Source organism: Canis lupus, chromosome 35 (genome assembly GCF_048164855.1).
Source record: "Canis lupus baileyi chromosome 35, mCanLup2.hap1, whole genome shotgun sequence".
Lineage (NCBI taxonomy): Eukaryota > Metazoa > Chordata > Mammalia > Carnivora > Canidae > Canis > Canis lupus.
In genome coordinates this window covers 20804874-20831101 of record NC_132872.1, presented here as the reverse complement: position 1 = coordinate 20831101, position 26228 = coordinate 20804874, and the positions used below count along the sequence as shown (strand labels likewise).

Here is a 26228-nt window from a genome sequence, read left to right as displayed (position 1 = left end):
CCAGAACTCTACAAAAATTACATTTCTATTGCTTTAAACTATCAAGTGGTAATTTGTCAGCCATAAGAAACTAATACATGCTAAAATTTAGCAGCTAAAAACATTTTCTGATTGTTTCCCTATCTCAGGAATCCAGGAGTGGCTTAGCTGGATTTCTCTGGCTCAGGGTCTCTTGCACATCTGTAATCTAGGTGTCTGTAATCATCTCAAGTCTCAACTGGGGAAGATCCCTCTCCAAGTTCATTCCTATGACTGGTGGCAGGTCTCAGAAGATCTGATTCTAAGCTCACTCATGCAGCACTTTCCACATAGATGCATCATTTCATGGCAGCTGGCTTCCCCAGAGAGCAATCAGAGAGATCTAGAGAGAATACCTCAATGGAAGTCACAATCTTTATCCAACTTAATCTTGAAAGAGAAATCTCAACACACATTAGAAATGAGTCAGTAAGCCCAGCCTATATTCAAGGGGAGCATATTGCAAAAGGACATTATAGCAGGAGGGATTGTTGGGGGCCGTGTTAGAGGCTATCAACCACAAAAGCATAGATTTTATCAGTAAATACTTAGAAATATCAAGGAAAAATTGTTTAATCTTAGCCTAAAGATGGATGAGGTAAGAGGAGAGGATGTTTCTTATATTCCAGGTACATATATAATTCTGGATATTCTGAAAAAAGGCAAAACTATAAGAATAGAAACCAGATCATTGGTTACCAGGGGCTGAGGGTGGAACACTAGACAATTAACTAAAGAATAGTAACTTGGTGGTGGTAAAATCATTCTATATTTTGATTGTAGTTGTAGTTATCACTGTTGTATACGTTTGCTTGAAGTCATCAAATTATATTCTAAATAGGTCTAGTTTAGGGTACATACTCCCCATCACAATAAACCTGCCTCCCCAACAAAATTTAAAAATTCCCTCAATGTAAACCAAGTACAATATTCTAGAGACAAGTAAATCTAATCACACACAAAAATTTCTGGGGAAAGAAAAATGAAAATACTCTTCAAATTATCTTATGGTGTTAGAATAACCAGAGTCCCAAATTCAGAAAAGGACACTAAAACATCAGAAAATTAGAGTCCTGTCTCATTCATAAACACAGACATAAAGTTTATAAATGAAATGTTAGCAAAACAAATATTTTAAAACATTAAGAGGATAATACATCATGACAGAGTTGGATACATCCAAGGAATGCAAAATTATTTTCTCAGTAAAGAAAGGGAAAAAAATCAATTAGTGTTATTCATTGGGATAATCTTAATAGGTAATGAAAATACTTCAGTAAATTTCAATATCATTTACTTCTTTTTAAAAATATCTCTCACAAAATTAGCAATAGGAAGACATTTCCTTTTATTGGTCTGAAAAGATTGTAGTCACTGTTGCCAGTGTTTTGTAAGCAATTGCTGTCATTGATTTAAAAAGGAAAGAAAACAAACATTTTTCCAAACTCAGAATAGTAGGGTACTAGTATGAATGAATTCAATTTGCCAGAATTTTTGATTACTTATTTATCATGCTATATTTCTTGTTAGTAGAATCGGATTTTGCTCTGAGTTGCATTGGTGTCCTTCCACACATTGACAGAGCAAAACCAGTCTAAGCTGTCCTGACAATTTTGCATTTCTTTGCCAGATGTGAAATTTTCCAGCTTCCCAGTACTGCCAGTTATGGCCCTATAAAACCTTTTTGGCAAATGGAATGTAGCACATGACTACAATTTGATTGGAATTGCTTTTAGGAAAACTTATTTTCTATCAAAAGGAAGCATACACATATGACAGCACCTTTCTTGTCTTGACATGAATATAATATCTAAAACTGAGGCAAGTCTTCTTATACCCATGCTGTAGAAAGTAACTTGCTGAGGATGAAACACAAAAGAATGAAAAAAGCCTATTTGTTTGAAGACATTGTGAAGCCCCTATACCAATAATAGGTTCTTTTTTTTTTTTTTTTAAAGCTTATTTATTTTTTACGGTAATCTCTACACCCAACATGGTGCTTGAACTCACAACCCTGAGATCAGGCATCACATACTCTTTATGTCTAGACTCCTTATCAAGGACCCTGATTAATATCTTTGTTTTTTTAAGCAAATGTAAGTAAGGAGTTTTAGACTTACAGCTGAATGTACTTTAACAGATATAATTAGTAATCACCCCAATATCTCATATAATTAAATTATCTTTTCTTCTTACATTCTCATGAGAATGGAGATGGGGTAGCTTGGTCCTTTTTCCTTGTAACAAAATTATTTGGTTCAAAAATCTTACACTTGAAAATGATATATATTCTCAAAGAAACCATGTTTCAGTTATAGATTTTCCTGTAACAAACTAATCCAAAATCTGTTGGCTTAAAACAGTAATGATTTATTATTTCTCATTATTTCTTATAATTTCGTGAGTTGGCTGACCTAGCTGGACTTTTTCTTCTGTGCCATGTAATGTTGGCTGAGGATACAAATGTGTGCTTATTGACTGTCTTTGGCTAGTACTATGGCTGAGACAGCACGATCAAGATGGTTTTATTCCTGCTCATAGCACCTCCACTGTGGTATCTGGAATGCCTGGGGGCTGCCTGGGGCTGTTTCTCTCTTATCACTCAGTAATCTTGCCATAGCTTTTGTGCTTTTGGCTGGATCCCACAAGAGTGAAATGAATCTGCCAAGCTCTAGAACTCACACATCACTTCTTCCTCACTGTCTTAGTCAAAACAAGTCATAGGCCAGCAGCAATTCAAGAGAGGGAAAATACCTTTATATCTTGATAAGGGGGATTGAAAGAATTGTTGATGGCCTTATGCTGACAGGATAATCTACCTTTAAACCACTTGTAATAATATCTTTCTCCTATTCCCATCACATGTTTATAACGTGTCATCTTACTGTAATGCTTTAAAAAAATGTGTATCCTATACAGTAAAGAATTGCTAAAAGAAGAAAAAGAGGAAGATATTGTATAGATTCAAACATATATTATTTATTCTATACTAATTCAAGCTAAGTTCTGGCTCATTGCTACAGGAGAACTATTGGAAGTAACCAAATGACTAGTAGAGACAAAAGTGATAGTGTACGAAGATTCAACTTTTTTTTCATATTATATATTTACTCTGCATTGCTCCTCCCAGACATTCAACTTTATTTTATTTTTTTAAAAAAGATTTTATCTATTTATTCTTGAGAGGCACAGAGAGAGAGGCAGAGACACAGGCAGAGGGAGAAGCAGACTCCCCACAGGGAGCAGGACGCCGGACTCAATCCCAGGACCCCAGGATCATAAACCAAGCCAGAGGCAGATGCTCAACCGCTGAGCCACTCAGGTGCCCCTCAACTTTATTTTAGAATGGAGAAACAATATGACATTATTTTGCATTTCCATCTTACGATGTAAATTTTCCTTCATTCAAATATAATTTTTTTACATTTTCCATAAAAATATATAACATAGAGATAATTGGAGAACATTTCTCTATTACCCGAAAGAAGTAAAACTACAAGTTATAAGACAAAGTCAGGAAATGTCAAGTATGATTACACATACATAGATTGCATTCATAAAGTATTATGTATTTATTTTCTTTTTAAAGAACTATCACATATTTTAAAGCTTATTAAGAACTATCTACAGGGCAGACCCGGTGGCTCAGTGGTTTGGCGCCTGCCTTCAGCCCAGGGTGTGATCCTGGAGACCTGGGATCTAGTCCCACATCGGGATCCCCACAGGGAGCCTGCTTCTCCCTCTGCCTGTGTCTCTGCTTCTCTCTCTCTCTGTGTGTGTCTCTCATGAATAAATAAATAAAGTCTTAAAAAAAACTATCTATAAAACTCAAGCAAATTTATTGTTTTGTGTTTTTAAGTAAGCTCCCTTATGTATGCATATACACATACATATATATATGCATATATATATGATATATATGTGTATATATGCATATACACTCATAATGGAATATTATTCAGCCTTTAAAAAGAAAAAAATCCTTTTAAAAGAAGAAAACCCAAGAATATGGATGAACAGGAGGGTATTATGCTAAGCGAAATAAGCCAGATAGAGAAAGGCAAATACTGCATGGTATCACTTATATGTAGAATCTAAAAAGAAAAAAAAAGTATCCAACTCATAGAAAAAGAAGTTGAAAAAGTGTTACCAGGAGCTAGACAGTGGGCCTAGGAGGCAGGAGGGATGAGATTGGAAGTGGTTGATAAAAGGGTACAAACTTTCAGTGATAAGATAAATAAGGTCTGAGGCTGTAATGTATAATATGGTGACTAAAGTTGACAACACTGTATTCTTTAATTAAATTTGCTAAGAGAGTAGCACTTAAATGGTCTCATTAAAAAAATAGTAAATATGTGAAGTGATGGGTGTGTTAGTTATTTTGATGATGAGAATATTTTCACAATGCATATGTACATCAAATCATCATGTTTTACGTTTCAAGTGTCTTACAACTTGATTTGTGAACTATATGGGAGACTTATCTAAGGTATCATAACTTGTAAATTCAAATATATTTTTAAAGATATAACAAACAACTTCTGTATGTTACAGGATTCATTTTCTCCAGTCTAGTTAATCTTAATTTTTCATTTTGTTACCTATTTTTTAAAAACACATAACTTTCAAAATCCAAATTATCAAAAATTAACATTTAGAATACATAATATCATATTAAATTTTATTGGTATATGCATGCATGTACTTATATACATATTTCTGTACATATACATATATGTATATATGAACACATACATATACATGCACACTATAAATACATATAAAAATTGTAAGAAAAATATTTAAAAATAGAAAATTGAAAGACTTAGAGAATTACTGTCACTACATCTAGTCAGAGAACACAGCCAAGTTGGTAATTAAATAGCCACATTCCCACTGACAGGCCTGCAGCTATGTGGCACTCATCCCAATAATATGAAAGGATCTAGATTCATACTGAAAATCAAATTTGGGAAGTAGCATGAAGACCCTAGACTTGCCTCATCCCTTGAACACAGATATCAAATCATTCTGAATATGCAAGAAATCAATTTGAAGACTGAGAGAACACACTGCACAACTAGTGGGAGAGATGAGGCCACATTGTGGAAGGTAGGAGGTGTAGAGAGGTGATTTGGGAGAGAAAAGGATTACAGATGCAGTGGAGGTGATGGAGCCCTTGTCAGAGAGAGAGATTTGAAAGAGAGAAAGGAAGATATGAGGGATAGCACAAGAAAAACACTTCCCTAAAGCCACTAGCTGGGAAAATGAGAAGGGCTGATTTTTGTGAGTTTTTCCAACCAGTGGGCCTCAAAGACTAGAGTTTAAGAGGTCTGTGGAGTGACTGGGATGGAGACTAGTGGGTGCTGCAGTACTCCTGTTGAGGAGGACAGATAGTTCAGTACAGATTATGCAATCGGAGGATCTTCTGGAGCACACTGGGAGAGACAGTTCTCCTTCTTGGAGTGCATCTGGGAGAGGTGGCATTTCCTCTCCTGGGACAGAAGAGTTGATAGGTGCTATCTCCCTCCCCAAACCCTTAGCATAGGTGCATAGACACCTGCTGAGTAGTCCTAACCTGAACATTGACTCTTTGCTATGCTTTAGTCCAAACTTCACACCCTTGGACTTTGGTGCAACTACCCTTCTGGGATAAACCTGCATCCGTCCCAACATAGTGAGATCCTTCCCCAGAGGACAAGTGTTGGTCCATGCCATGCCGGGTCCCTCAAGTTTGAAATTTGAAGAACTCAGCCGGCCAGCCTAGGATAGACTACTGCACTGCAGACACAGGGTGAAGGCAGCCAACTGAGATGCCTAGGACAGATAAGGGGAGATTGTTCACTCTTCTTGGAGGGTTTCCTGGACAGAAGTGGGTGGGAATTCCCCCACCCTCCCACCCATAGAGCCCAGGAAGCTGGCTGAAGCAGATACTGCTTTTCTGGACAAGTGATCCTGAGAATCACAGCAGCAGGCCCCTCCCCCAGAAGACCAGCGCAAACCTCCCAAATGCACATCTACTAACCATAAAGTTCTGCAAAGCTTCAGTTCTAGTGAAAGTAGCATCAGATGTCTTTTAACAAGCAGACCAGAGCACATCTAGTTAAAACTCACCACACTCCAGCCAAGATCCAAACACACCTCACTGTAGGCAAGGAGGAATTCTGCAGAGAAATAATCTGAGGGAAAGAGCAGCCAAAACACAGCAGCAGAATACACATAGAATACACCAGAGATTCTTTCTGAAGCACCAGGCCCTGGAAAGTATATGACCTCTTCTTTATAAAGCCAGTACTCTCAGGAGCAGGAAACATAATAGGCTTTCTTAACACAGAGAAAAAGCCAGAGACCTAAACAAAATGCCAGGACAGAGGAATTCCTCCCAAAAGAAAAAACAAGAAAAGGTTATGGCCAGGATCTAATCGAAACAGATATAAGTAATATGCCTGATCCAGAGTTTAAAGCAACAATCATAAGGATAGTAGCTGGGCTTGAGAAAAGCATAGAACATAGAGTGCCTTTTAAGTGATAAAACTTAAAAATTAATCAGTCTAAAAATAAAATGCTATAATTGAGATGCAAAACCAATGGGATGTAATGAGCACAAGGACGGAAGAAGCAGATAAACAAATAAATGATATGGGAAATAAAATTATGGAAATAAGCTAAAAAAAAAACAGGGAAATAAAAGTATTGGATTGTGAATGTAGACTTAGGGAACTAAGTGACTCCATAAAGCATAATAATATTTATATCACAGGAGAAGTCCCAGAAGAAGAGAGGATAAAAAGGGTGGAAGGCTTATTTGAAGAAATTATAGCTGAAAACTTCCCTATTCTGGGAAAGAAACAGGCATCCAAATCCAGGAGGCACAGAGAACTCACCGCAAAATCAACAAAAGGCTAACACCAAAACATATAATAGTTAAATTCGCAAAATATAGAGATAAAAAAAAATCCTAACAACAGCAAGACAACAGAAGTCCCTAAGTAAGGAAATACAGATAAGGCAGCAGATCTCTCCAAGAAGCCTGGCAGGCCAGAAGAGAGTGGCAGGATATATGCAATGTGCTGAATGGGAGAAATACACAGCCAAGAACACTCTAGCAAGGCTGTCATTCAGAACAGAAGGAGTGATAAACACTTTCTCAGACAAACAAAAACTAAAGGAGTTTGGGACCACTAACTCAGCCCTGCAAGAAATATTAAAGGGGACTCTGGGAGTGGGAAGAAAAGACCAAAATTGACAAAAACTAGAAAGGAACAGGGAAAATCTCCAGGAAAAAAATGACAAAACAAGTCATACAATGACACTAAATTCATAGCCATCAATAATTACTTTGAATGTAAAAGGAACAATTGCTCCAATCAAAAGCTATGAGTATCAGAATGAATAAAAAAACAAAACAAAACAAGACCCATCCAAAAAACAAACAAAAAAACAAAACAAAACAAAACAAAACCAACCAACCAACAAACAAAAAACCCCATCTATATACTGCCTATAGGCGACTCATTTCAGACCTAAAGACATCTACAGATTGAAAATGAAGGGATGAAAAACCATTGATCATGCTAATCGATATCAAAAGAAAGCCAGGGTAGCCATACTAAGATCAGACAAACTAGATTTTAAAACAAAGACTGTAAAAAGAGATGAAGAAGGGCAGGACATCATAATAAAAAGATCTATCAACAAGAAGATCTACTAATTGTAAATAATTATTCCCCCCACTTGAGAGCACTCAAATTTGTAAAATAATTTATAACAAACACAAAGAAACTCATTGATAAAAATACAATAATAGTCAAGGACTATAACACCCCGCTTACATTAATAGACAGATCATCTAAGCAGGAAATCAACAAGGTAACTAGGCCTTGAATGACACACTGAACTACATGTGAATGACACACTGGATTTAATAGATACATTCAGAACATTTCACCTAAAATCAGCAGACTACACATTCTTTTTGAATGCACATGGAACATTCTCCAGAATAGATCAATACTGGGTCACAAATCAGCCCTCATTAAGTACAAAAAGACTGAGGTCATAACATGCATATTTTCCAACACTATGAATTTGAAGGGAACCACAAGAAAAAAATTGGAAAGACCACATGTATTTGTGGTTAAAGAGCATCTCACTAAAGAATGAATGGGTCAACCAGGAAACTAAAGAAGAAATAAAACAAAATACATGGGAACAAAAGAAAATGAAAACACAATGGTCTGATACCTTTGGGATGCAGCAAAAGCAGTCCTAAGAGGGAAGTACATAGTAATACAGGCCTACCTCAAGAAGCAAGGAAAGTTTCAAATATGCAGCCTAAACTTACACCTAAAGGAGCTAGAAAAAGAACAACAAATGAAGTCTAAATCCAGCAGAAGAAGGGAAATAATAAAGATTAGAGCAGAAATAAATAAATAAACAAAACAGTAGAATAGCTCAATAAGAGGCACCTGGATGGCTCAGTTGGTTAGGCATCTACCTTCAGCTCAGGCCATGATCACAGGATCCTGGGATCAAGCCCCACATCAGTTTCCTTGGTCCATGGGGAGTAGTCTGTTTCTCCCTCTCCTCCCTGCTCATGTTATCTATCTCTGTTGTAATCTCTGTATCTCTCAAATAAATAAATAAAAACTTAAAAAAAAAAAGAATAGCTCATTGAAACCAAGAGCTGGTTCTTTGAAAGAATTAATACAATTTATAAAACTATAGCCAGACTTAAAAATAAAGGAGAATGAACACAAATAAATAAAATCACAAATGAGAGAGAAGAAATTACAGCCAATATCAGATAAATACAAACAATTATGGGGATATTATGAAAAATTATATGCCAACAAATTGGGCCACCTGGAAGAAATGGATAAATTCCTAGAAACATATAAACTACCAAAATTGAAACAGGAGGGAAAAAAATGAACAGGTCAATAACCAGCAAAGAAACTGAATCAATAATAAAAAAAAATCTCTCAATAGACAAAAGTGTAGTGACAGATGGATTCCCAGGGGAATTCTATCAGACATTTAAAGAAGAGTTAGTTGTTATTCTTCTCAAACTGCTCCAAAAATAGAAATGGAAGGAAAACTTCCAAACTCATTCTACAAAGCCAGCATTATCTTGATTCCAAAACCAGATGATGACTACACTGAAAAAGAGAATTACAGGCCAAAACCCTGATGAACATAGATGGAAAAATTCTCAGCAAAGTACTAGCAAATCAAATCCAACAGTACATTAAAATGATCATTCACCACAATCAAGTGGGATTTATTTGTGTTCTTCAAAAGTAATTCAATATTTGCAAATCAATGTGATACTCCACATTAATAAAAGAAAGGATAAGAACCATATGATCTTACCAAGAGATGCAAAAAAAAAAAAAAGAAACTGACAAAATACAGCACCATTCTTGGTAAAAACTCAACAAAATAGGGATAGAAGGAACATAGCTCAACATCCTAAAGGCCATATACTAAGGACCCACAGCTAGTATCATCCTCAATGGGAAAAACAGAGAGCTTTTTGTCCATGGTAACCATTGTTAATTGATATAGTACTGGAGTCCTAACCTCAGCAACCAGACAACAACAACAACAACAAAAATAAAGGCATCCAGATTGGCAAGGAAGAAATGGAACTTTCACTATTTGCAGACAACATGATACTCTATGTAGAAAATTCGAAATACTTGACAGAAAATTGCTAGACCTGATACATAAATACAGATATCTGTAGCATTTCTATATAGCAATAATGTAGCAACAGAAAGAGATATCAAGGAATTGATCCATTTACAATTGTTTCAAAAACCATAAAATACCTAGGAATAAACCTAACCAAAGAGGTAAAAGAGCTATACTCTGAAAACTATAAAACACTGATGAAAAAAAATTGAAAAAGACTCAGAGAAATGGAAAAGCATTCAATGCTCATGAATTGGAAGAACAAATATTATTAAAATGTTAAATATTGTTAAATTGTTAAAATAGTACCCAAAATAATCTACACATTTTTTGAAGTTTTATTTAGGTAATCTCTACACTGCACCTGGGGCTCAAACTCACACCAAGATCAAACCACAAGTTCCTCCCACTGAGCCAGACAGGGGCCCAAACAATCTACATATTTAATGCGATCTCTATTAAAATACCACCAATATTTTTCACAGAGCTGGTACAAAGAATCCTAAAATTTGTATGGAACTACAAAAGACTCCAAATAGCCAAAGCAATTTTGGAAAAGAAGAGCAAAGTTGGAGGCATCACAATTCTAGACTTGAAGCTATACTACAAAGCTATAGTGATTAAGATAATATTGTATTGGCACAAAAACAGATACATAGACTAATGGAACACAATAGAAAACCAAGAAATGGTTCCATAACCGTAAAGTCAACTAATCTTCAACAAAATGGGAAAGAATATCCAATGGGAAAAAAAAATCTCTTCAACAAATGGTGTTGTTGGGAAAACTGGACAGCAACATACAAAGAATGAAATTGGACCACATTCTTACTTCATATACAAAAATAAATTCAAAATGAATGAAAGACCTAAATGTGAGACAGGAAACCATCAAAATCCTGGAGGAGAACACAGGCAGCAACCTCTTTGACATTGGGCATAACAGCTTCTTACTGGACACATCTCTGGCGTTAAGGGAAACAAAAGCAAAAATGGACTATTGGGACTTCATAAAAAAAAAAAAAAACAACCTTCTGCACAGCAAAGGAAATCATCAACAAAACTAACAGGCAACCTTTGTAATAGGAAGAGGATATTTACAAATGACATATCTGATAAAGGAATAGTATCCAAAATCTATATAGAACATGTCAAACTCACCCTAAAAACAAATAATCTGGTTAAGGAAATATACAGAAGATATAAATAGATACTTTTCCAAAAATGACTTCCAGATGGCCAACAGACACATGAAAAGATGCTCAATGTCTCTCCCCATCAGGGAAACACAAGTCAAAACTAAAAGGAAAAAAAAAAAAAACTACAAGGAGATATTTACCAACACCAGAAGCAACAGATGTTGGTGAGGATGTGGAGAAAGGGGAACACTGTTGCACTGTAGGTGGGAATGCAAACTGGTGCAGCCACTCTAGAAAGCAGCAGGTAAGTTCCTCAAAAAGTTAAAAATAGAACTACCCCACAAGCTACAAATTGCACTACTAGGTATTTACTCAAAGGATACAAAAATACTGATTCAAAAAGGCACATGCACCCTGATGTTTACAGCAGCATTATCAACAATAGCCAAATAATGGAAAGTGCCCAAAAGTCCATCGACTAATACTGGATAAAGAAGAGGTGCTATATATTTCCGATGGAATATTAACCAAAAATCAAAAAGAATGAAATCTTGCTATTTGCAATGATGTGGCTGAAACTAGAGTGTCTCATGCTAAGGGAAACAAATCAATCAGAGAAGGACAAATACTATTATATTTAAATTGAATCTCATAATTCCCTTCGATTGCAATGACTCCTTTCCATCACACGCGCGCGCACACACACACACACACACACACATACACAGAGCATTCAGCTAAATTGAGGGAGTCATTGTGATGAGAAAATAGATTTTAAATGTAACCTATGGTAAAGGTGGGTGACAGTTAAAGATTTATTAGCTAGCACTTTGGTTAGCCAAAAGAGGCTTTCATTCATATGTGGAATTTAAGAAATTTACCAGATGAACATAGGGGTAAAAAAGAGAGAGGCAAACCATAAAACAGACTCTTTTAACTATAGAGAACAAACTGAGGTATGTTGGAAGGGAGGTGGGGGCAGGGAGTGGGATGGGGGGTGGGTGATGGGTGCTTTTAAGAAGGACATTTGTTGTGATAAGCACTAGATGTTCTATGTAAGTGATGGATCACTAAATTCTACTCCTGAAAGTAATATTACATGAAATGAAATTTAAATAAAAACTTGAAACAAACAAAAAAAATCAGATTTGGATGCCTTGCGCCACGACTACTCACTATCGTCTTTTGCTAAGCCCATTCACAGAGGACATTATCCTTTAAATTTGCAATCACTGGGCTAATGATAAAGACAAGAAAGAGTACCATGCTCTACTTCAACTTCCCCACCCTCTTAAAGTCAAACATAGCCAATTCTGTCCCAGGAAATACGGACTTACAGTCAGACTAGAAAACCTACCATCTGACTTGGAAGGACTGGAATATTGAAAAAGAATCCTTGATTCTACAAGATCCGTGTAAAACAAGCAAACAAACAAAGTAAAGTGATATTACAGAGACCAACTGAATGAGCACTGGATGGTGAAGAAAGGAGCTTTCAATTCATTTCAGGACTTCTGTCATTATTGCAACCCCAAGACACTGAAAAAAATAAGAGTAAAAATAAATATTTAATTGAATAGAATTAAAATATTGGAATACATTTCCTTTGAAGTTGGAGGGCTACATATGCTTGCATCTCCCTCTACTATTATTTTTTAACCCTTTTAAAAAGCAATTGAGCCACATTTCCTCAAGAGAAATTTTACAGGTAATCTCAGTATTAAGAAATTAAGCAATGAAGTAGAGCTGCTCTAGTTGAGTAAAAGTGGGAAAGAACAGCAAAAGTGGGAAGGAACTGAGCTTCTTCAGCATCTTACCTGACACTCTAAACCACCTCAAGCTTATTTCCCCTGAAAAAAAACCAACCAAACAAACAAACAAAAAAACCAACCAAACAAACAAAAAAACCTTGATTATCTCCTCTCTTTGCCATTATTTTTGGACTTTGCTAGCACCTGCTGCCAGTCTACAGTCCTGATTTGCCTCACACTTGCTTTAACTGGCTTCTTGTGCCATTCCAGAACCCAGTTCTCACCCAGCCTGTTTTGGCTAACCAAAGTGCTAGCTAATAAATCTGTCACTCACCTTTACCATAGGTAACATTTAAAATCCATTTTCTCATCACAATGACTCCCTCAATTTAGCTGAATGCTGTGTGTGTGTGTGTGTGTGTGTGATGGAAAGGAGTCGTTATAATCAAAATATCATAATTGAAATTATGGTATTCAATCTAAATATAATTGAGAGCAATTATACATTTACCTAATTCATGTTACTTCAGTCAGGTTTAAAGGAGTGTTCCATCGCTAGCATCAATTCCAAATTTTCCAGGTGCCTTGCCTGACCTTGCCACTAACGATTGAGTTTCTATGGTCCACTGATTTCCATGTTTCCTTTCAACCCTTGCCACACTGAAATACACAACTACCTTATGATGAGCTGCTTAGAGCTCATCTATTCTCTTTTACCCCCATTTGGATTCTGATCAATCTTGCCTTACCAGTTTGACATATTGTTCTCCAACATCACAAGGATCGCCTCATTTTTCACCTAGGTAATTAAATATCATATCTCTTACTGAGAATGTTTTACACAAGTTTTGTCAAGTATTCCTTTATCTCTCAAAATTCTGGTCTTTGTGAATTTTTCAACTTACATGAATTTTTTCTACTGAAAAATAATTTCATAGAATTGTGGAATAGATTTAGGATTTCTCCAAAATCCATTTTCCTTCTTCTTTCTTTTCTTTTTTTAGCAGTGGAACCCCTAATTTTCAAGTAGGCCCCTAGCCTAAACTCGCAGTAAGGCTGAATGACAAAATTCAGAAGATAAAATATAAGTTGAAATAATGTGATCAATTGCTGGGTCATGCTGCTACAGGGAAGTGACACACACTTTTTTTTTTCTTTTTCATCTTCTTATTGATTTTGTTCTTTACCTTTTCTGTGGTTTTACCTTCCCAAATATAAAATTTCTATTTTAAACAGCTGGAGAATTACAGAAAAATTGTGATGACAATACGACAACTGTCAAATAGCTTCTACTGTTATTAATATCTTATATCATTGATACTTTTGTCATAGTTCTTACTAACATTGATACATTATAATTATTTCTATTATTCTATTATTTCTTCAAACATCCTTAGTTTTTGCCTACTGTTCTTTTTCTTTTCCAGGATTTCATTCCAAACACCACATGACATTTACTTCCCATGTCTAATTAAGTTCCTTTTGGCTATGAGAGTCTTAATTTGGTGATCTTTACAGTTTTGAAAAGGACTTTTAGTTATTTTGTAGTTTGTCCCTCAATTGGGATTTATCTGATCTTTCTTTTTATGCTTGAAATGGTATTGAATGTTTCAAGGGGAAGAAAAAAGAGGCTAAGTATCATTCTCACTATAACATATCAGGAGTACATATTTTTAAGATTACTTATTAATGCTGATGTTCAACTTAACGACTTGGCCATAGTAATGTTTCTTTTTTTTTTTTTTTAATTTTTTTTTATTTATTTATGATAGTCACAGAGAGAGAGAGAGAGAGAGGCAGAGACACAGGCAGAGGGAGAAGCAGGCTCCATGCACCGGGAGCCCGACGTGGGATTCGATCCCGGGTCTCCAGGATCGCGCCCTGGGCCAAAGGCAGGCGCCAAACCGCTGCGCCACCCAGGGATCCCGATAGTAATGTTTCTTAAGTTTATCCACCAAAAAATTGTTCTTTACAATGGCCTTTTTAGTATATTGTTTTACAAACTCCGGAAGAAGTCACTTGTGCTACCCACTCTTAAGTGAGAATTAAGTTCAAAATTTTAAAAAGTGGAGTAACTACATATTTTTTTTTAAAAAATCATCTATACAGGAGTTTTGTCTATTCTCTTCCATTTATTCATATATTCAATCATTTATTTATATAAGTTTGGACTGAATATTTATTGGATAAAATGCTACATTATTGGGGCAGCCCGGGTGGCTCAGCAGTTTAACGCTGCCTTCAGCCCAGGGTGTGATCCTGGAGACCCGGGATCGGGTCCCACATTGGGCTCCCTACGGGAAGCCTGCTTCTCCCTTCTGCCTACGTCCCTGCCTCTGCCTTTCTCTGTGTCTCTCATGAATAAATAAATAAAATCCTTAAAAAAAATGCTACATTATTTTGTTGCTAAAATTGTTCTAACTTTGGCCATTAGGGATTCTTTCAGTTGGCTTCCATGCATTGATGCAATAGCTAGGACTTTTAATACAATGTTGACTTGGAATAGTGAAAGAGGACATCCTTGCCTTATTCCTGATCTTAGAGGAAAGGTATCCAATTTCTCCCCATTAATTAAAAACAATGTTAATTGTAGATTTTTTGCTAGATATTCTCTATAAATTTGCGGAAGTTCTCTATTCCTAGTTTGTTAAAAAGTTCTATTATAAATGAGTGATCAATTCTGCCAAATTCTTCTTCTGCATTAATATGATCATATGATTTTTCATCTTTAGCCTGTCAATATGGTGGATTACATTGATTGACTTTCTAATGTTGAATCATCTTTATGTACCTAGAATAAGTCCTACTTGGTCTTTTTATACACTGTAGTATTTGAATTGCTAACGCATGCTTACTAGGGATATTGCTCTGTAGTGATATATTCTTATAACATCTTTACTGGTTTTGTTATAAGAGTAATGTTAACTTCACAAAATAAGTTCAGAGTGTTACTTATGCTTTTATATTCTGGAAGGTATTTTGGAGAATTGGTATCATGTTTCCCTTAAGTGTTTGGTAGACTTCACCAGTAAGATAATCTGGTTTAGGGATCCCTGGGTGGCTCAGCGGTTTAGCACCTACCTTCGGCCTAGGGTGTGACCCTGGAGTCCTGGATTGAGTCCCACGTTGGACTCCTTGCATGGAGCCTGCTTCTCCCTCTGCCTGTGTCTCTGCCTCTCTCTCTCTTTCTCTCTGTGTCTCTCATGAATAAGTAAAATCTTTAAAAAAATAATAATCTGGCTTAATAGTTTGCTTGTTTGGATGGACAATTATTGATAATTGACTCAATCCACTGAAGAGATATAGGGCTATTCAAGTTATCGATTTCTCCTTGTGTGAGTTTCAGTAGTTTGTGCCTTTCAAGGAATTTGATCCATTTAATCTAAGTTATGAAATTGGTAGGCATATAGTTGTTTGTAATATCACTTTATAAACTTTTTTTTTATGTCTATGAGATCAATAGTGGTGACCTCTCATTCATTTATTTTATTGACTTGTATCTTCTCTTTTTTTCTTGGTTTACATTGCTAGAGGTTTGTAAATTTTATCTTTTCAAAAAACTAGCCTTTGATTTTGCTAGTTTTTTTTCTATGTGTTTTCCTATTTTGAATTTCTCTGATTTCTAGTCTTTTATTTTCATTGGTTTTGCTCTTTTTTGTTTTAAATATACTTAAACTATTGTTCTTTCTCTAGTTTCCTGATGTAGAAGCTGAGGTTATTGATTTTTAGATCTTTTTTCCCTTTTATATATACATTTAATGCTATAAATTTTCCTCTAAGCCCCACTTTTGCTACATTCTACAAATTTTAATAGATTGGTCTTTTAATTTTCCTTTAATGAAAAAAAATTATTAATTTCTGAGACATCTCCCTTGACTCATGTGTTATCTAGAAATGTATTGTTTAATTTTCAAATCTTTGCAGATTTTCCAGCTATATTTCTGTTGTTGATTTCTAGTTCAATTCCACTGTAGTCTGGGAACATATTTTTTATGACTTCAATGCTTTCCAACTTGTAAAGCTTATACTTGTAAAGCTATACTACAATAGTATAATCAAGAGGCAAAAATAGATTCTGGCTCCCCAGTGTTCCATTTTCCCCATGGAATAACACTGAGTGCTGGTAAGATGATATGTAGCTCAGGTAGGAGGAATCACCTCATAACTAAGGAGCCTGGTAGGAGAAGGGGGAGGGGAAGGTGCTGATTTCAGCAGAAAGGTATTGATTTAGAGTGAGGAAAAGTACTCAGCTAAGGTCTTGTGATAGGGAGGTGGTTAGAGAAGACACCTGAGAAGTGCATCTTTGAAGGCTTGAATAAGGAGGCCTCCCAAAGGAGATGCCGAGGCTAGAAATGCAGGGGATAAGTGTTCTAAGTGCCTGACTCCAATTTAATTCCTGGGGAAATATTCATTGGCTGTGCTCAAACTCTGTTAGGGAGGATTGCCTCTCCTTCTTCCCTATGCTGAGGAACCTGCCAGGTAAAGCTTGTAATTGGCCTATGATTAGGCCCAAAAGATCATACCTAAAATTTTGGCCTGGAGCCAGATCATCAATACTTTATAATTTTTTGCTGAAAACCAGACATTTTACTTTCAATAATAGAAACTGAGCCAAATAGACTTTTTATATTAGGATTTACATTAATTCAGTTAGGAGTTCGGCTGTGTTTAACATTTGCTTTAGCTATAAGTACCAGGGTCTTCAGATTCCTCTGGTGTCCTTGCTTTGGTATCTCCTTTGATGTTGGGCTTTCTCTAAGTGCTTCTCAGGAAGGGACTGTTTTGTAGCTCTTTCAGCTTTAATCAGCTATTCTAGGGTTCTCAATGTGATCAATTTTGGGGGGTGATAGTTATCAAGTCATCAAATATCTCTCTGCTAATACTTCTGCTTCTCTGCTTGATACTGAAATTGTGCCAATTTAGACCACAAAATGAAAACCATTTTTGGAACTGTCAGTGCACTTTAAGGCATTCATACTAAATGGAAATGACTATGTGTGGCAGCCATCCAAATCCTAGTTCTTACTAGAATATGTGTGGATTCTTTAGAAAGTATGAACAGAAGACGTATTGCAGTTTCTTGATGCAGGAGAACTCCACTTCACCACTTCTGGGATATCTTCAGTCCATAGGTATCCTTCTTGGGATAGTTATTAAGAAGACATTGCTCAACAGTCTTCCATCCACTTGTTTGACTCAGGTCCTCAACTATCCAAGTTTAAAGGGCAAATGTGAAGAAGAACATGGGCTCCTTTGCTCTTAACTCCACTACCTCTTTTCCTTTCTAATCCTTTTCCTCTGTTTGACCAACATAGGAGCAGATCAGCAAGTTTGCTAGTTAAATAAATATGTCTCAAGAGGTCTTCCTGGTTGTGTCACCGTGAATTCTACATGGCCCAAAGGTTGCAGGCTCCTATTTCTCCAAATGTCCTTTTATATTTATTTGGGTTTAGAGTGATGTTGAGGGTTTTTAGGCCAATTCTGGTAACTCCTAAGGCCAAAAGGAAATAGAGAAGGATTTGATCCCAACTGCTATGGCCTCTCTCAACCTAGAATATTGGGAAACTTAGTGCCTTTCAGTGTTCAACATTGATCCTTAATTGTAAGTCAAGGAGAGGGATGTCTGGGTGATTTAGTCAGTTAACCATCTGCCTTCAGCTCAGGTCATGATGTTGGGGTCCTGGGATCCTGACCATGTCAGGTTTCTTGCTCAGCTGGGAGTCTGTTTGTCCCTCTGCTCCTCCCCTGACTTATAATGTCTCTCTCAAATAGGTAAATAAAAAATTTTTAAAAATTGTAATTCAAGGAGAAACAGAAGAACATATTAATTCAAGGAGAAACAGAAGAACATATTAATCTTATGATTTTAAATAAAGAGTTGTGCTGGTAGTTGATGTTTTCCATTTAAACAAATTTCTGATTCTTTAGACATATATAATAAAGGATTCTCCCTAAAACAAATCCCCAAATGTCTCTGAAATAGGATTCCTCTTCCAAACTCAGAGCTCCTATAATTTGATCTCTTATTTTTCATAAAATAGCATTTAACTTTATCTTACTAATATTCAAGAGTTGAGAGTCTATTAAGGGCCTGAAAATATTTGGCTTAACTTTAGAGACATGTTTTCTAAATCCTTTCAAATCTCAAAAGGCTTTCAATAGTAATTATTCACGGATAGATCAACATTCTGGAATCATATCATTCAGAGCATGGGATGCAAATCCAGACTCAGTTGGTTGCAAAAATACTTAGTAATTTATGAACTGTGCAAAAAATAAACCATGGACATTCAGTCTGTCAGCAGTCTGGTTAAAAGAATAGCCTAAATGAACCTACACACTGCCTGGAGTTTTACTTTATCTAATCAGTGAAGTGACCTTATAGACATAATTTTCTCATATATCAAATGACCAAATTCTACTGGACAAAGAAAGGAGAACTATCCAGAAAACAATATAAAATCATAACTCACCAAAATATAAAGCTATGTTAAAATCCTAACTAAAAAGCAGAGTATAGGAAGTGAAGTCTTGGTCTTGGTCACTTTTTCTTTCTTTTAATTTGTTGATCACTTTTTCTATATGAAAATCAAATTTCATATAGATAACATATGTTCATTAAAAAAGCCAAATTGTAAAAATGGCTATAAATTTGACGCTTAAACATTTCTTACCAAAAGCAAAATAAGATTATTATTTTTTCGAAATAAGATAATTTAAACATCGATTGTCTTGATTACATTTAAAATGACTGTATTTTTCAGTAGCGCATTACATATAAAGAAGGTTCATTTATATATAATGTCTCAATCATACAGAGAATCTGATACTTTAGGATCACTTTACAGAATCTTAGTTCTCTCTTACAGTAAATGAAGTTCCATTTGTCCATTTAAAATGCTGAATTTTTAATATGTCCCTCTGCTCTTCCTTTGTCTCCTCTTCCCTTCAGTTCAGAAAGCCCAGTTTATATATAAAAACCAATTAACTTCCACAACATCCCACAGGATAAGAATGGTGTGGGGGGACAAAGGGAGCTTCTTGACCTACCACTATGGTCAAATGTAAAGATAATCTTACGATTTTTTCTTTGCTCATCATGTACATTCTACATGATTTAAGTTCACTGGTATGTTACCTTTACTTTTTCCAAATAATGATTTGAGTTTGACCTGAATTGTCTGCCACAGACAGACTTTCTTACAATAGTAATTTAGGGCAATTTAGGACAAGTATCTACCAACTAAAAACTTGAGAAAGCCTGTTATGGATAATTTGGGAACTTGAATTCAAACATAGTGTTTTTAAAAGAGAAATGTGAAGTAATTTCTTCAAGGATTTTTAAAGTTAGTTATATAAAACTATTCAATTTTTAATGGATACTCAAAGCACACATTTTTTCATGTGATATTAAATCATGCAAATATTTCCCCCAACAACGCATATAAAATTTTATTTTAAAATAATTGAGATTAGAATAATAAAATGTGAAGAGTAATAATAGATATTATGTAATTAGTGCTTACTACATGATGGTTCCTCCTAAAATTTTATATATTTTATATATCGTTTAATCCTGACAATGACAGAAAATGGTAGTTACCATTATCCTAATTTCTAGATGTTAAAAAGGAAGCTTGAGGGATGCTTAGGCAGCTCAGTCAGTTAAAGCATCTGACTATCCATTTTGGGTAGCATCATGATCCCAGGACCATGAAATTGAGCCCTACATTGGGCTCTGTGATCAGTGTGGAGTTACTTGAGATGATCTCTGTCTCTCTCCCACTACCCCTACTCACTCATTCTCTAAATAAAGAAATAAATACCTAAAACCTAAAAAAAAAAAAAAAAAAAAAAAAAAGCTTGAAAAGTCTAAGTAACCTGCTAATAAGTAGCAAATGAGGAATCCAACTTAGTTATACTTAGCTCCAAAGGCTGCTCTTCTAACATACCCTAATATGTGTGTAAATAAGTGTGTATTACAAGCAAATTTTAGGAGCACAAATGTTCATGAAGAGAGATTTTTAAGACTTAAAAATGCTTCTCTTATAGACTTCAAATTTAGGTTAGGCAATGCAAAATGAGAGAACTTTTCCAATATTTATTTATTTATTTATTTACTTACTTATTTATTTATGTTTTAAAAATTTTATTTATTTATTCATGAGAGACACACAGAGAGAAGTAAAGACATAGGAAGAGGGAGAAGCAGGCTCTCCATAGGGAGCCTGAAGAAGGACTTGATATCAGGACTCTAGTATCATGACCTGAGACAAAGGCAGGTGCTCAATCACTGAACCACCCAGGTGCTCCCTAACACAATTTAAATTATTTGATGTGTAGTCATTACAAAATGTTATTTCTTCTTCAAAAAACAATCTCTAGCATCAATGATACTAGTAAATCAGCAAATTTGTCTTAGAAAAAATAAAATCTTTTAAGTCACCTAATGACTACATTTTTTTTCTCATTTTGATCAAATTATGTATTTAATGTAAACATATGCAGCCAAAATAAAGTTTGTTTTAATCAAAAACCTCAAAAATACTCTGCGGCCTGATTTTCATCTTATTGGTAGAATTCCACACTCAACCCTCAATCTGTCTTTTTTTTAATAAATTAAAATTTTAATTAATTAAATTAATTAATCGATTTAATTAATTTTAATTTTAGTTAGCATACAGTGCAATATTGGTTTCAGGAGTGGGATTTAGTGATTCATCACTTACATACAATACCCAGTGTTCATCACAAGTGCCCTCCTTATCCCTATCACTCTTTAACCCATCTCCCACCATCTCTCCCATCAACTCTCAGGTTGTTCTCTATCGTTAAGAGTCTCTTATGGTGGTTTCTCTCTCTCCATTTTCTCTTTTCCCTCTTCCCAAATGTTCATCTGATTTCTTTCTTAAATCCCACATATGAGTGAGATCATATTGTATTTGTCTTTCTCTGACTGACTTATCTCATTTAGCATAATACACTTTAGCTCCAATCACATCATTGCAAATAGCAAGATTTCTTTATTTTTGATGGCTGAGTATTATTCTATTGTTATATATGCCACCTCTTTATCTATTCATCAGTGGATGGTCATTTGGCTGTGGCTAATGCTGCTATAAGCATCATGGTGTATGTGTCCCTTTGAGTCAGTATTTTTGTATCCTTTGGGTAAATACCTAGTAATGCAATTACAGGATTGTAAGGTAGCTCTATTTTTAACTTTTTGAAGAACTTCCATTCTGTTGTCCAGAGTGACTGCACCAGTTTGCATTCCCACCAACAGTGTAAGAGGGCTCCTCTTTCTCTGCATCCTTCCCAACATCTGTTGTTTCCTGTGTTAATTTCAGCTATTCTGACAGATATGAGGTGTTATCTCATGATGGTTTTGATTTGTATTTCCATGATGATGAGTGATGTTGAGCATCTTTCCTGTATCTGTTAGCCATCTGGATGTCTTCTTTGGAAAAATGTCTATTCATGTCTTCTGCCCATTTCTTAACTAGATTTTTTGGGGGTATTGAGTTTGATAAGTTCTTTATAGATTTCAGATACTAATTATCAGATATCATCATTTGTAAATGTCTTCTTCCATTCTGTAGGTTGCTTTTGAGTTTCGTTGTTTCCTTCCCTATGAAGACTTTTATCTTGATGAAGCTCTAATAGTTAATTTTTGCTTTTGTTTCTCTTGCCTCCAGATACATATCCAGCAAGAAGTGGCTATGGCTGATGTCAAAGAGGTTGCTGCTTTGTGTTGTCCCCCAGGATTTTGATGGTTCACTATCTCACATTTAAGTCTTTTAATCCTTTTTCATTTGCTTTTGCATATGGTGTAAGAAAGTGGTGGAGTTTCATTCTTTTGCATGTTGCTGTCCAGTTTTCCCATCATTTGTTGAAGAGACTGTCTTTTTTTCATTGGATATTCCTTCCTTTTTCATCAAAGATTAGTTGCCCATATTGTTGTGGATCCAATTCTGGGTTTTCTATTCTGTTCCATTGATCTATGGCTCTATTCTTGTACTAGTACCATACTTTCTTGATCACTGTAGTTTTGTAATATAACATGAAATCTGGAATCATGATGCTTCCAGTTATGTTTTTATTTTATAGGATTACTTTGACTGTTCAGAGTCTTTTAATTGTTCCATACAAGTTTTAGGATTGTTTGTCCTAGCTCTGTGAAAAGTTCTGGTGGTATTTTTATACTGATTTCATTAAAGTGTACATTGCTTTGGGTAGTATAGACATTTTAATGCTGTTTATTTTTCTAATCCATGAACATGGAATGCTTTTCAATTTTTTTTATCTTCTTTATTTCTTTCATAAGTGTACAGATTTTTCACCTTTCAGTTAGGTTTATTTCTAGTTATTGTTTTTTGTGCAATTGCAAATGGGATCGATTCCTTGAATTCTCTTTCTGCTGCTTTGTTATTGGTTTAGAGAAATACAACAGATTTCTGCACATTGATTTTATATCCTAGAACTTTGCTGAATTCATGTGTTAGTTCTAGCAATTTATTGGTGGAGACTTTCAGGTTTTCTACATAGAGTATCATGTTATCTGCAAATAGTGAAAGTTTGATTACTCTTGTCAATTTGGATGCCTTTTATTTCTTTTGTTGTCTGATTGCTGAAGCTAGGGCTTCAATTACTAAAAAGTGGTGCAAATGGAAACCCTTGTCTTATTCCTGATAGGGGAAAGCCTCTTGGTTTTTCCCCATTGCGGGTGATATTAGCTGTGGGTCTTTCATACATGGCCTTTATGATGTTGAAGCATGTTCCCTCTATCCTTGTTTTATTGAGGGTTTTTATCAAGTATGGATGTTGTATTTTGTAAGCTGCCTTTTCTGCATCCATTAACAGGATCATATTTTTTTTATCCTTTCTTTTATTATGTAGTATATCATGTTGATTGATCTGTGAATTTTCATCCACACTTGAAGCAAGGAATAAATCCCACTTGATCATGGCAAATAATTCTGTTAATGTACTGTTGAATTTGATTTGCTAGTATTTTGTTGAGAATTTTTACATTGATGTTCATGAGGGATACTGGTCTATAATTCTCTTTTCTTTAAATGTCTAATAGAATTCCTCTGGGAATCCATCTGTCCCTAGACTTTTGTCTGTTAGGAGATTTTTGATTACTGATTCAATTTCTTGGCTAGTTATGGGTCTGTTCATATTTTCTATTTCATCCTGTTTCAGTTCTGGTAGTGTGTAGGTTTCTAGGAATTTGTCCATTTCTTCTAGGTTGCTCAGTTTGTAGGCATAAATTTTTTCATTATATTCTATTATAATTGCTTGTATTCCTGTGGTATTGGTTGTGATCTTTCATCTTTCATTCATAATTTTATATATTTGGGTCCTTCCTCTTTTCTTTTTGATATGTCTGGCTAGGGTTTTATCAATTTTATTAATTCTTTTGAATAATCAGCTCTTAGTTTGGTTGGTCCATCATACTGATTCTTTATCTTGTTTCTATATAATTTGCTTATCTATTCTTTATTTCTTATCTTATGATTATTATTTATTTATTACCTATCATTTATTTCTTATCTTATTCTTTTCTAATCTTTATTATTTCCCTTCTTCTGCTGGCTTTAGGCATTATTTACTGTTCTTTTTCTAGCTCCTTTAGGTGTAAGATTAGATTGCATATTTGAGACTTTTCTTGCTTCTCGTGGTAGGCCTATATTGATATATATTTCCTTCTTAGGACTGTCTTTAGGACCTTGCATCCTAAGGTTTTGGACTACCATGTTTTCATTTTCATTTGATTCCATGTATTTTTTAATTGCTTTTTAAATTTCCTGGTTGACCCATTCATTCTTTAGTAAGATAATTTTTAACTTCCATGTATTTATGATCTTTCCAAATTTTTCTTGTGGTTGATTTCAAGTTTCATAGCATTGTCATTGGAAAATATGCATGTTATGACCTCAATCTTTTTGTACTTATTGAGGGCTGATTTGTGACCCAGTATGTGATCTATTCTGGAGAATGTTCCATGTGCATTCAAAAAGAATGTGTAGTCTGCTGATTTTAGGTGAAATGTTCTGAATATATCTATTAAATCCAGTGTGTCATTCACATGTAGTTCAGTGTGTCATTCACAGCCCTAGTTACCTTGTTGATTTCCTGCTTAGATGATCTGTCTATTAATGTAAGCGGGGTGTTATAGTCCTTGACTATTATTGTATTATTATCAGTAAGTTTCTTTGTGTTTGTTATAAATTGTTTTACAAATTTTGGTGTTCCCAAGTTGTGGCATAAGTATTTATAATTGTTAGATCTTCTTGATAAATAGACCACTGAATTATGATATAATGCCTTTTTCATCTCTTTACAGTCTTTATTTTAAATTCTAGTTTGTTTGATATAAGTATGGCTACTCTGGCTATCTTTTGATGTCTTTAGCATGATGGATGGTTCTCCATCTCATTTTCGATGTGTAGTTACCTTTAGATCTAAAATGAGTCTCTTGTAGGTAGTATATAGATGTATCTTATATTTTTATCCATTTTGATACTTTATGTCTTTTGATTGGAGCATTTAATCCATTTACATTCAGATTGATTATTGAAATCTATCAATTTAGTGTCATTGTGTTACATATAGACTTGGTGTTTCTGGTGATGTTCTCTGATCCTTTCTAGTCCTCATTGCTTTTGGTCTCCCCCACCCCATTCAAAGGGTCCCCCTCAATATTTCTTGCAAGAATGGTTTAGTGGTCCCAAACTCCTTTAGTTTTTGTTTGTCTGGGAAAGTGTGTAGCTCTTCTATTTTGAATAGCAGCCTAGCTGAAGTATTCTTGGCTGTATATTTTTCCCATTCAGTACATTGAATACATCCTGCCACTCTCTTCTGGCCTGTAAGTTTCTGTAAACGGATCTTTTTCCCTTTCTGTTTGCAAAATTCATTCCTTGTCTGTGAATTTTATGAATTTGACCGTGACATGCCATTGTAGTAGTTGGCATTTGTTGAATTTAATGAGAATTCCCTATGTTTGTTAGATTTTGATGCATGTATCCTTCCCCAGATTAGGGAGGGGTTTTCAGCTATAATTTGCTCAAATAAAACTTCTGCCACTTTTTCTTTCTCTTCCTCTTCTGGGACTCCTATGATATTAATGTTATTCCATTTTTAAAAGTCGCTGAAAAAAAATGCATCACTGAGTTCATTAAGTTTACCTTCATAATGCATTACCTTTGTTTCCCTCTTCTTTCAGCCTCATTATTTTCCATAGTTTTATCTTCTATATCCCTGATTCATTCTTCTGCTTCATCCTCATTTAGCTAAAGCAATTTTGAAAAAGAAAAGCAAAGTTAGAGGCATCACAATTCTGGGCTTCAAGTTATACTACAAAGCTGTAGTAATTAAAACAATATGATACTGGGATAAAAATAGACACATGGATCAATAGAACAGAACAGAAAACTTAGAAATAAACCCACAACAATACAGTCAGCTAATCTTTGACAAAAAAGGAAAAGCTATTCAATGGGAAAATGACTGTCTCCTCAAAAATAATGTTGGAAAAACTGGACAGCAACATGCAAAAGAATAAAACTGGAACATTTTCTTATATCATACACAAAAACAAATTCCTAAGGGATTA

General features: G+C 35.0%; 1 long non-coding RNA gene across 1 annotated transcript in view; it reads right to left on the bottom strand.

Moving 5' to 3' along the window:
* Window positions 1–25907, bottom strand: part of LOC140624907 (uncharacterized) — a 43104-nt gene extending 17197 nt beyond the window's left edge. Inside the window, exon 1 of the long non-coding RNA XR_012024345.1 lies at window positions 25817–25907. This is a non-coding gene — a long non-coding RNA (uncharacterized lncRNA). The remainder of the gene's footprint in view (window positions 1–25816) is intronic.
* Window positions 25908–26228: the final 321 nt, after the last annotated feature.